This window comes from Anabrus simplex, chromosome 1 (assembly GCF_040414725.1).
Source record: "Anabrus simplex isolate iqAnaSimp1 chromosome 1, ASM4041472v1, whole genome shotgun sequence".
Lineage (NCBI taxonomy): Eukaryota > Metazoa > Arthropoda > Insecta > Orthoptera > Tettigoniidae > Anabrus > Anabrus simplex.
In genome coordinates this window covers 952,675,691-952,688,993 of record NC_090265.1, presented here as the reverse complement: position 1 = coordinate 952,688,993, position 13,303 = coordinate 952,675,691, and the positions used below count along the sequence as shown (strand labels likewise).

General features: G+C 43.9%; 1 protein-coding gene across 11 annotated transcripts in view; it reads left to right on the top strand.

The window, feature by feature from the left end:
• The window catches only part of EndoA (endophilin-A), a 732,000-nt gene that overhangs the window by 567,299 nt on the left and 151,398 nt on the right, over positions 1-13,303 (top strand). The window lies entirely within an intron of this gene.

Genomic DNA, 13,303 nt, shown 5'->3' with positions numbered 1-13,303 from the left:
CTTTTGTCGGCAATTATGTAGGATGTGGCAAGATTGCACACTTAATAGTTTTCACAGGGTGATTTTTTTTACCTTGAAAAAGGTCGTTGGTTGTCGTGGCATATGATATAGAGCTGAGTTAGAAGAGGCTAGGAAACATGTGACTGGGTTTCAGTTACCTACATGGTTGAACGCATCACCTGCTCAAACTGACGAGCTCCGTGGTCGATACAGAGCCGCGCGCATTGTTGTTGGAACCGTGCGGCACGTTGCAACATCTCCGGTGTAACGGATCGGAATGCCTCGGAATGAGCTCTCAGGTGAGCAGAATTGGCGGGCTCCTGTGCATACACCAGTTGTTTTATATGGCCCCATCGGAAAAAAATCCAGGGACGTAAGATCGGGCGATCTGGCGGGCCAGGGAACAGACCTCCCCTTCCTATCAGTTTATCAGGATACACCGCATGGAGATGGTAGCAAACGACCACCGCCGCGTGCGTTGGAGCTCCATCATGTTGGAAGCACATCCTGCAGCAACCAAGGAATAGCACACTTTCCAATAACGGTTGTAGTTCAACTTGGAGAAACCGCAGATAGCATTCTCCCGCCATATGGCCCTCAGAGAATTGACCAATGAGTTGATCACCCACGATGCCACACCATACATTCGCGCTCCACTGTACCTGGAAAGCTGCCCATCGTACCCTGTGTGGATTATCCACACTCCAGTAGTGTATATTATGGCGATTAATGGTTTCATTGTTGAGGAACCGCACCTCGTCCGTAAATAAGATGGTCGCTAAAAAGTAGGATCAATATCCACATGCTGTAAGTTCCATTGGCAGGATACCACCCGGGCTTCGAAGTTATGACCATGGAAATCCTGGAGTAACTGCAGAAGGTACAGATGAAACCGCTGGGTATGCAATATCCGCATAACAGGAACCCGGCTGATGTCCCTTTCCTTTGCATTGACACGTGTGCTAGTGTAAGAGCTATGCCGGATAGCGTATAACACAACCTCTTTGTGAGCAGACGTCAGGGTATAATCTCGAACAGGCCGTGTCCTTTCCAGAGACTTAGTAGCCCGCAGAGGTCTTTCCACTCTCCGAAATGTCAGGCCTGTCGGTTGTCGTTTATCCAGATAGCGTTTTTTATACAGGCGTTGTGCCTGGTATCCATTTTGTCTAGCTTCTCTATAGAGAGTAAGTAACATACACTGACTGACAGAGCAAATGCAACACCAAGAAGGAGTGGTCAGAACTTTATGCCAATTGCAGGGTAGACTGACGTCACTGAGGTATGCTCATGATGTGAAATGCGCCGCTGTGCTGCGCACGTAGCGAACGATAAATGGGACACGGCGATGGCGAATGGCCCACTTCGTACCGTGATTTCTCAGCCGACAGTCATTGTAGAACGTGTTGTCGTGTGCCACAGGACACGTGTATAGCTAAGAATGCCAGGCCGCCGTCAACGGAGGCATTTCCAGCAGACAGACGACTTTACGAGGGGTATGGTGATCGGGCTGAGAAGGGCAGGTTGGTCGCTTCGTCAAATCGCAGCCGATACCCATAGGGATGTGTCCACGGTGCAGCGCCTGTGGCGAAGATGGTTGGCGCAGGGACATGTGGCACGTGCGAGGGGTCCAGGCGCAGCCCGAGTGACGTCAGCACGCTAGGATCGGCGCATCCGCCGCCAAGCGGTGGCAGCCCCGCACGCCACGTCAACCGCCATTCTTCAGCATGTGCAAGACACCCTGGCTGTTCCAATATCGACCAGAACAATTTCCCGTCGATTGGTTGAAGGAGGCCTGCACTCCCGGCGTCCGCTCAGAAGACTACCATTGACTCCACAGTATAGACGTGCACGCCTGGCATGGTGCCGGGCTAGAGCGACTTGGATGAGGGAATGGCGGAACGTCGTGTTCTCCGATGAGTCACGCTTCTGTTCTGTCAGTGATAGTCACCGCAGACGAGTGTGGCGTCGGCGTGGAGAAAGGTCAAATCCGGCAGTAACTGTGGAGCGCCCTACCGCTAGACAACGCGGCATCATGGTTTGGGGCGCTATTGCGTATGATTCCACGTCACCTCTAGTGCGTATTCAAGGCACGTTAAATGCCCACCGCTACGTGCAGCATGTGCTGCGGCCTGTGGCACTCCCGTACCTTCAGGGGCTGCCCAGTGCTCTGTTTCAGCAGGATAATGCCCGCCCACACACTGCTGGCATCTCCCAACAGGCTCTACGAGGTGTACAGATGCTTCCGTGGCCAGCGTACTCTCCGGATCTCTCACCAATCGAACACGTGTGGGATCTCATTGGCCGCCGTTTGTAAACTCTGCCCCAGCCTCGTATGGACGACCAACTGTGGCAAATGGTTGACAGAGAATGGAGAACCATCCCTCAGGACACCATCCGCACTCTTATTGACTCTGTACCTCGACGTGTTTCTGCGTGCATCGCCGCTCGCGGTGGTCCTACATCCTACTGAGTCGATGCCGTGCGCATTGTGTAACCTGCATATCGGTTTGAAATAAACATCAATTATTCGTCCGTGCCGTCTCTGTTTTTTCCCCAACTTTCATCCCTTTCGAACCACTCCTTCTTGGTGTTGCATTTGCTCTGTCAGTCAGTGTATAAATATACTCGTCGTTGAAATACATCACCAGGCAGCGAATAAGCTTTGTGTTGGACTTGCCTCGAAGGAGGGGAATTCGCAGAGCTACATATCTACCGGCCATCGCATGTTGTTATCGTTCCAATGCGGCCCATTTTGCCCTACCTGTGACATACGAAGCTTTGAACATGTACGACGTAGCTAACTGTTTGCCTGTGTCCTAGCCACGGACATTCACTTCCTCATCCTCGTCTAACACAGCTTCATACCCTATGCCACGACACCAACGACCCTTTAGAAAGCCAAATAAACCAATCAGTCGTTGGAAACTATTAAGTATGCAACCTTGCCACATCGCAGACAATTGGAGTTAAAAAACAATACTTACGTGGGTTTCTAACTTCCGTACCCTCAAGCACTCTCCACTGTTACATCTCCGACCGCTTTCCTGCCATGAGAGCTATAGCGAGGCTTGACATGCAGCGAACAGTTTCCAGCCTATACAATACCTGTTCCTAATCTGTGTTCATCGCCTGTTGTAAGATACGTATTCATCGTATCTGTGCTCGTTTTATGGGTTCATTCGGGGTACCCAGTATGAATTAATTGTGGCGCTCACGATTCCTGGTGTCTAGTCCGTAACCAAACATCCCGTTATGTTACCCCGGTTTAGGAGAGGGACCGATGCATTTCAGAATTGTAGTAAACGTGGCGGGTTGCATAAAACTAGACTGCAAGGGACTGGTGGACCACCCGGTACATTTGTTTAGTATTTGAGATAAACATAGCTGTTTATGGAAGACAAATTACATGAGGGAGATGTCGGATAAATTTGCAAATTTTTTGAAATCATTTAAGAAGAGACTAGGTGAGCAGTTGATAGGGAATCTGCCACCTGGGTGACAGCCCTAAATGCAGAGTAGTGACTAACTTCTGCGTCTAGGACTCATTCAGGATGATTGCATCAGTATGATAGCTACGGATCCAAATTACAATTTAAAGATGTGTTTTCACGGGACGACTTCGTTGGAGAGTAGTCACCCGTAAGTGCTACAGCTCTGATGGGCCTTGGTCTACCAAGCAACCGTTGCTCAACCCGAAAAGCTGCAGATTATGAGGTGACCTGCGTTCAGCGTTACGAATCCTCTCGGCCGTTATTCTTGATAGCTCCTCAATTGTTCTCACGTGGGATGAGTAGACCTCGAACCAGGTAAAAATCATTGACGTTGCAGGAAATCGAACACGGGGTCTGCAGGTAAGTGGCAGGCTCGATACCCTTAGACCAAGGGACCGGCAAAATTAATGTTACATTTATCTTTATTAAAGTTGACATCGAACAAGATTGCGTATTACTTCGTTCTCCGATATACTTCCATGATGATTATTTTCCCTTGAAAATTGACATCGGATTTGAATTAAAGAAAAATTACTTTTATAGGCGAGTAAAGGAAAATGCTATGGACTCATTAAAATGGAAATCATGGTCGCCTTGCGGTTGGCTGCTTCCTTGGGTGTGGTTAACGTCTGTCGTACGTTGTCTATGCTTTTCCTAAATTCTGATAACAGTTCCCATCGAGGCAAAAACGGGTTGTTTCGTATCTTAGCTCTGCTATACGCAAAGTGCTGTTACGCTAAGACATTCATAGTCTTCCGTCATATTTTACCATGTGGTTTCGATTTTATCAGTGTTCTCCATTCTGTAGTTATACCTTTCGTTTCTCAACCGAGCAACCGTACATTTAGAAAAGAATACATCACATTCAATCCAATGTGTGAGAAAATAATTTCAGAATATTTAAATCCTATAACATTTAACATTATCGTGGAATTCTATCAGTCCATATTTTTACTTGCATATGATTCATATTATTTCCGCAAGTTAGGTTGTCGTTTCCTTTCCTTTCGAAACGCAAGTATTTAGTCCATAAATAATTCGTAATGGACTCCTTTAATTTGAATGGAGAAATATTATGAAATATAAATAAGGCAACACCAGGTGTTTCGTACGACGATAAACGATAAAATATACGGGTAAACAAATAATATGTACAACATTGTTTCACCATGTACGACCATCAAAGAAAATAACACACCGAAATAAGGAAAACGGAAAACACACAAGCTAGAATTACTATATTTCTACGACCATTATCAGAAAATGGAGAAATTATTTCGGCAGAATCTTGCACCTTAAAAATAAATAGAATATAATCGGATGTGCATTGGCTTCAGCGTTATTTCTGCATTGCCTAGAAAACTTTCAGGGAAATGGGGTGGACTAGGGAGCGTTAATGACAGTATAGAAAGCAGGAAGTCAAGTTAGGATGACATAAAATTGTTAGCGTTATACTGTAGGAGTACTGTGAAGAAAGAAATATAATTTATACACACACCCGATATTGTAATAATAATTGAATCATGGCTGAGAGATGATGATATGGGTGCAGAAATTTTCCACGGAAGAGTAGAGTTTATCGTCAGGATAGGTTAGAAAAATGGGGGATGCGGGTAGATACTGATGAAAGATGATTTCGTGAGCTACAAAAAAATCAAAGATGAGAAATATGAGATTCTAGGTGTGTCATCTCTAAAGATAATAGGCAACCTGATGTTTTTGGGATGCACAGACCTGGCAAGGATGGTGCTGACGCTGATACGGAATTATTTGATACGTTAATCAACTATGTAGGGAACGACAGAGAAAGGAGCATTATTGTAGTGGGTGATCACAACTTACCAAATGTTAACTTGGAAGGTAATGCGAAGTTTTCACTTCTGAATATTCAGAGATGTGTATAGAAACAGCGCATATAGAAGTGTTGATGTAACTAATAAATTATTGATAATATGACTTGCAATTGAAATTGTAGGCTGATAGAATCGCGTTTCTATCCTCAGTTCTCTTAGATAGTAACATTCTACCTTTATCATAGATGTTTCATTACATATGTTTAGTACCACCATGCTGGTCTGCGTTATCTGTGATTTGTACCACTATAGGAGGAACTTCTGTACCAGTGATTAGTACCATTATGAGGGGACGGTGACCTGGTTTTTGTATCCCTTTAGATAATAAGCATCAATCCAATAATTAAGGCATTGTGAATTGGATCCACTGATTGTTTTGGTTTCACGATAATTTTGCCATCGTTCGTTTTAGAATCTCGTCAGTGGATACATTTTGAAGTTTTAATTTTCGTTTCGTTGCACCTCGTACCTTTAGGGGCCGATGGCCTAGCTGTTAGGCACCTTTTGACAACAAATGTCATCATCATCATCATCATCATCATAGATGTCTTACGTTTTAAACAACAACCACATTTTTTGAATTGTAATTTGAGAATATTTAGGTGCCAAACGTAGTTCGTTGTCCTGAGTCAACAACTAGGCCTACTACAGCTCCGACTCTTTGATCTTGATCAGACGGTCGATTTTGACATCTAACAGGAGCGTCTGATCCTTCCTCCTTTGTTGTTGACCATTCATTATCCTCTACCTTTTTCATCTTTTTTTCCTCCTCCTCAGCTTATTAATATGTAGGCAGTATGTCCGTACTACGAGAGATTATATTTGCATAGCTTAAGAAGCCGTTCATTTTCACGGCCTTCGTGGCCTTTCCCTTTCTTTTGCCGATTTTCGGGTTTCCCTGCTGTACTTCCTATTGAAACAAAAACCACCACCTCCACTATATCAAATAATCCATCTAACAATCCAGACATCTCTATTTTAAAACAAGTTATAAAGACCAAGAAGCCTAAACCACATTTAAACATCCAAGCACTTGCTTGACTTAAATAATCCAACGGCGACCTTTTCCAAATCGAAACATCAAATTCACTATTAAAATTGTTCATTGAGAAGAGTAGCATTTCTCTCAAAATGTGAATTAAATTTGCGATGGGAAAGTTTCTTCTCTGACTTCGGAGAAATGTATATTCTAATACCGATTTTTTTTTCACCGGTGCGAGTACACCAGAATTTTTTTAACTCAGTAAAAGGGTATAGTTTTCGCCGTGGGGCTAACAACAACAACAACAACAACAACAACAACAAACACATCCCCATATTCACAAGACATAACCATGCATACATGCAGGAATTTTCGACAGTATGTTAAAGTGGCGACTTCTGATAGCTAAATTAAGTAAGGCCCAACTTCCTGCATGATTTTTTTTACGCCTGGCTTTACGTCGCACCGACATAGATAGGTCTTATGGCGACGATGGGATAGGAAAGGACTAGGAGTGGGAAGGAAGCGGTCCTGATCTTAATTAATGTACAGCTCCAGCATTTTCCTGATGCGAAAATGGGAAACCATGGTAAACCTTCTTCTGGGCTGCCGACAGTGGGGCTCGAACCCACTATCTTCCGAATGCAGACTCACAGCTGCGCGCCTCGTACTGCGCGGCCAACTCGCTCGGTTGCCTGATTTGTAATTTGAATTTTATTGTGCCACCATTTTACCAACAGCGACCAGTTTGTGTTCCATCGTTCATTGGCCTACCAAATTATTTCTTTTCCTGACAGTTTAGTATCCTCTTACTGTTGGTGTGAAATCCTTCGTTCTTTGTTTTAATTCCCGCAATTTATTCAGTTTTAAATGTATTTTGCACGCCCTTTGTCAATACAAATGGCAGTACTTTCTAGTTGCATTGCTATTTCTCGATTTGTCGGTGGCGAATAGAAAAGTTTACACTGTACCAGTAGCGGCCCTAAGAAGCCCCCCCCCCGCAATAATTAAAAATGGGCCCCTCGTTTCCTGATAAGGAACAAGTTTATTTCGTAGTACAAGGTTGTAATAACAATGAACAGCAACGACAACGATAATAATAATAATAATAATAATAATAATAATAATAATAATAATAATAATAATAATAATAATTACACAATTTAGGTTTCAAATTCGAAGGAATTAAAGTAATACACTAATGTGGTACGAACACACACACACACAAAATGCATATTCCAATTATAGTAACCAAAACACGCTGACTAACACAATATTAAGGAATAATCTCGTTCTGAAGACCAAATAATTTACTACTATTTACAACTCAGCAGTCCAGCATAGGCCTACTTAGCTACACTGACTGCCGAGAGTCATAAACAGGCTCGAAACTTCTGTATTTAGAGTTTAGATAAAGAGTATGTCTTTGTTATCGCATCTTCGCTGACCACTGTATTCTCAGAACTGACTAATTACTTCAAAAGCCTTGTTATTGTTGTGAGTGGCAGCAAGGGATGGTTATTATTAGAACAACCCACATTCTTTCAGAAATAACTGCCGTACTCCTATTGACGAAAGAAGTTCTGCACTACGACGGCCTAAGTATGGAATAACCCTCTGTAATACAAATGATATTGTGTTGTGTGCTGTACCTGTATCAATATGTAAAATCACTCTTCAGCTTCTGAATTAAGAACATGGGCCCGTCACAAGCCATGCCATCCCCCCCTTCGCGAGGTCTGCGGGGTCCTTATCGCCGCCACTGCACTGTACTATTCTGTTGAGAATGGGTAACACTTAAACATTTGCGTTAACCGATCGCTTGTCATGTTTTCACACGATTGAAACTAATTTTTGAATAGGAACTCTCTGTATTGAGCTATAGTTGCGTCCTGTAAGTGAGGAAATGGTATTAATTTGTACAGGGTGGTCTGTAAATCTGCTTATTGAACAATGTGAATATTAATGCATAAAGATACATGGTTTAGGCTGGTATTATCTGAGTTCGAAACGCCTCAAGATGAAGGTAATACTGGCCCTAATCTCGCTATGCTCTTCATGAGGATGACTTGTAAGAAGAGACAGAATTGAATAGCACCTGTTACGAAAAGAATAAAAAGAAAGAAAAAACGGATCCGTAATTATAGACTAATGAAGAATGCATAAATATAAATAGCAGACTCGGCAGTAATATAATAATAATAATAATAATAATAATAATAATAATAATAATAATAATAATAATAATAATAATACACGAAAAAGACCAGAAAACTGATCACGCAAAGCTCACTTGGAAGTTGTGCATTTCCTTCTTTGCCAGGCAGCCTTCAATTTTTCTCTCATCGTGGTTCTTCGTTCTTCTGTCCACTTAGCTCCTGTCTTCTTCTTGTGGTTTCTCTCTGACTCTACTTCCCACTTGTTGATTTTCGTTCTGTAGCAGGTTCGGTCAGCAATGTCGGCCACTTTGATTCCTGATTTTTCCAGATCTTGGCGGATTTCCGTTGTCCACCTATTTGTTTTGATGTTTTCTGTTGCCTCAAGTAAGATTCTTGTCAGTCTGTTTTCTGGAAGGCGTTTGATGTGTCCGTAAAATTTCAGGCGTCTTTTTCTGATGTCGGCCGCAAGGTTTGAGAGTTCCTCGGTTTTTGTACGAGATTGCAGTCTATATCCTTCGTCAGTCAGTTTTGGGCCGAGAATTTTTCTGATGATTTTACGTTCCTCTTTCAGGATGTCTTCGAGTACTGTTTTCCTGTGGAGATCCAGTGTTTCACTCGCGTATAGTATTTCTGGTTTGATCGCAGTATTGTAATGTCGAATTTTGGTGAAGATTGAAAGGCATATCTTGTTGTAAATATTTTGCGTTCGGCCGAGGGCTCTCTTCATTTTCTGGATGTGGACCTCGAGGGCCTTCTGTTCTTTTCCTGTTGGTACTATAATTTCTCCAAGATATCGGAACTCAGTTACTTTTTCGATTGTGCCAAATTTCGTGTTCAAATTCTGGAGGCTGCAGTGGTTGCACATGACCTTGGTTTTTGAGAAGGAGATTTATAGGCCGAATTTTTCTGAGCATTTCTTGAGGGCTTCGATTTGGCTGATTGCCTGTTGTTCGTTTGTTGTGAGGATCGCGAGATGATGATGATTATTATTATTATTATTATTATTATTATTATTATTATTATTATTATTATTATTATTATTATTATTATTATTATTATAGCCCGGCTCCTTGGCTAAATGATCAGCCCTGTGTTCGAATTCGAATGTTTGCCTCAATACACACCTTCTTCATACACTCGCGACTCAAAACAACACACCACACTACAAACCACCCCAGAAACGCGCAAGAGTGAATATATTCCTCCCCATAAGGAAGGGCATCTGACCGTAAAACAGGACAAATCTTCGTGTGCAACACAGCTCGTACCCAAGACCCTACCAGGGTGTAAAACATAAAGGGTACATTTAACTCCTAACGGTCATATCAGACTTCAGCATGTACAGGGTGTGAAAGCCGAGTGGCTTGGTCCTTAGCCTCTCACCAAGTGTGCCGCGGATCGAATCCTGATCAGGGCATGTCATCTAAACAAAGACCGTTTGAAACCGTTCGCTATTTCTTTTAATTTCTTCACAGGGGCACCGTAACCACCATAGGTTAAGGCACGATTCTTATAGGCACCACTATTCACTTGCCTCGAATCTGGAAGAGACTGATAAGCTTGAAGGAAATATTTCCAGAATTCTCTGTTGGAACTTGTTGATGCCATGATGTTACCTGTATGAAAGCTCCACTTCGACTGGGGATTACTTGCATAACACTTCACTAACATACCGAGAAAGTAGTTGTGCAGTTTGGGTCATGAAGCTATCAGGTTGCATTCGGGAGAGAGCCGTGGTTTCCTATTTTCACACTAGGTAAATACTAGGCGCTGTACCTTAATTAAGCCTTCGGTCGCTTCCTTCTTACTCCTAGACCTTTCCTATCACATCATTGCCATAAACCTATCTGCATCAGTGTGAAAGAAAACCAAGAAATCCTCGCAAACAATCAATCAATCACTACTGACCTGCATTTAGGGCAGTCGCCCAGGTGGCAGATTCCCTATCTGTTGTTTTCCTAGCCTTTTCTTACATGATCGCAAAGAAATTGGAAGTTTATTGAACATCTCCCTTGGCAAGTTATTCCAATCCCTAACTCCCCTTCCTATAAACGAATATTTGCCCCAATTTGTCCTCTTGAATTCCAACTTTATCTTCATATTGTGATCTTTCCTACTTTTAAAGACACCACTCAAACTTATTCGTCTACTGGTGTCCTCCCACGCCATTTCTCCACTGACAGCTCGGAACATACCACTTAATCGAGCAGCTCGTCTCCTTTCTCCCAAGTCTTCCCAGCCCAAACTTTGCAACATTTTTGTAACGCTACTATTTTGTCGGAAATCGCCCAGAACAAATCGAGCTGTTTTTCTTTGGATTTTTTCCAGTTCTTGAATCAAGTAATCCTGGTGAGGGTCCCATACCCTGGAAGCATACTCTAGTTGGGGTCTTACCAGAGACTTATATGCCCTCTCCTTTACATCCTTACTACAACCCCTAAATACCCTCATAACTATGTGCAGAGATCTGCACCCTTTATTAACAATCATATTTATATGATTACCCCAATGAAGGTCTTTTATTTTATTAACACCTAGGTACTTACAATGATCACCCCATCAACGCAGTAATTAAAACTGAGAGGACTTTTCCTATTTGTGAAACTCACAACCTGACTTTTAACCCCGTTTATCAACATACCATTGCCTGCTGTCCATCTCACAACATTTTCGAGGTCACGTTGCAGTTGCTCACAATCTTGTAACTTATTTATCACTCTATAGAGAATAACATCATTCGCAAAAAGCCTTACCTCCGATTCCACTCCTTTACTCATATCATTTATACACTGACTGACAGAGCAAATGCAACATCAAGAAGGAGTGGTTCGAAAGGGATGAAAGTTGGGGAAAAAACAGAGACGGCACGGACGAATAATGGACGTTTATTTCAAACCGATATGCAGGTTACACAATGCGCACGGCATCGACTCAGTAGGATGTAGGACCACCGCGAGCGGCGATGCACGCAGAAACACGTCGAGGTACAGAGTCAATAAGAGTGCGGATGGTGTCCTGAGGGATGGTTCTCCATTCTCTGTCAACCATTTGCCACAGTTGGTCGTCCGTACGAGGCTGGGGCAGAGTTTGCAAACGGCGTCCAATGAGATCCCACACGTGTTCGATTGGTGAGAGATCCGGAGAGTACGCTGGCCACGGAAGCATCTGTACACCTCATAGAGCCTGTTGGGAGATGCGAGCAGTGTGTGTGGGCGGGCATTATCCTGCTGAAACAGAGCATTGGGCAGCCCCTGAAGGTACGTGAGTGCCACCGGCTGCAGCACATGCTGCACGTAGCGGTGGGCATTTAACGTGCCTTGAATACGCACTAGAGGTGACGTGGAATCATACGCAATAGCGCCCCAAACCATGATGCCGCGTTGTCTAGCGGTAGGGCGCTCCACAGTTACTGCCGGATTTGACCTTTCTCCACGCCGACGCCACACTCGTCTGCGGTGACTATCACTGACAGAACAGAAGCGTGACTCATCGGAGAACACGACGTTCCGCCATTCCCTCATCCAAGTCGCTCTAGCCCGGCACCATGCCAGGCGTGCACATCTATGCTGTGGAGTCAATGGTAGTCTTCTGAGCGGACGCCGGGAGTGCAGGCCTCCTTCAACCAATCGACGGGAAATTGTTCTGGTCGATATTGGAACAGCCAGGGTGTCTTGCACATGCTGAAGAATGGCGGTTGACGTGGCGTGCGGGGCTGCCACCGCTTGGCGGCGAATGCGCCGATCCTCGCGTGCTGACGTCACTCGGGCTGCGCCTGGACCCCTCGCACGTGCCACATGTCCCTGCGCCAACCATCTTCGCCACAGGCGCTGCACCGTGGACACATTCCTATGGGTATCGGCTGCGATTTGACGAAGCGACCAACCTGCCCTTCTCAGCCCGATCACCATACCCCTCGTAAAGTCGTCTGTCTACTGGAAATGCCTCCGTTGACGGCGGCCTGGCATTCTTAGCTATACACGTGTCCTGTGGCACACGACAACACGTTCTACAATGACTGTCGGCTGAGAAATCACGGTACGAAGTGGGCCATTCGCCAACGCCGTGTCCCATTTATCGTTCGCTACGTGCGCAGCACAGCGACGCATTTCACATCATGAGCATACCTCAGTGACGTCAGTCTACCCTGCAATTGGCATAAAGTTCTGACCACTCATTCTTGGTGTTGCATTTACTGTGCCAGTCAGTGTATATATAAGAAAACATAAAGGTCCGATAATACTGCCTTGAGGAATTCCCCTCTTAATTATTACAGGGTCAGATAAAGCTTCGCCTACTCTAATTCTCTGAGTTCTATTTTCTAGAAATATAGCCACCCATTCAGTCCAATAGCAATCATTTTTGCCAGTAGTCTTCCATAATCTACCCTATCATATCACGTCCATACACGCTGCCATTTGTTGTAATACGATGCCACTTGTTGCATAAGTAATTTCAAGTGCGTCTAAATTTACACCACAGCTTTTAAACTGTTGCGCAGCACTTCAAACTCCATCAAACATGCTCAATTTTCAAAACGGCCTCTGTTACGCAAATTGTTTGATCTTGTATGGGCCACGTAAGGGTTAATATCACTTCTTGCTCATGAAAACACAGATGAAAGGTGAAGTGGAAGATGTTCCTCACATTAACACCTGACGAATGTCGCGAAGGGGCGGAACACAGAGGCACGGCCATGTTTAGCTCCAGATAATAATGTATCTAACACCAGCATAAATCATCATATCCACATAAAAATGCCATCCAACAGACATTCCATCACGTCACGATCCCCCAAATTCCATTGAATAAAACATCAGA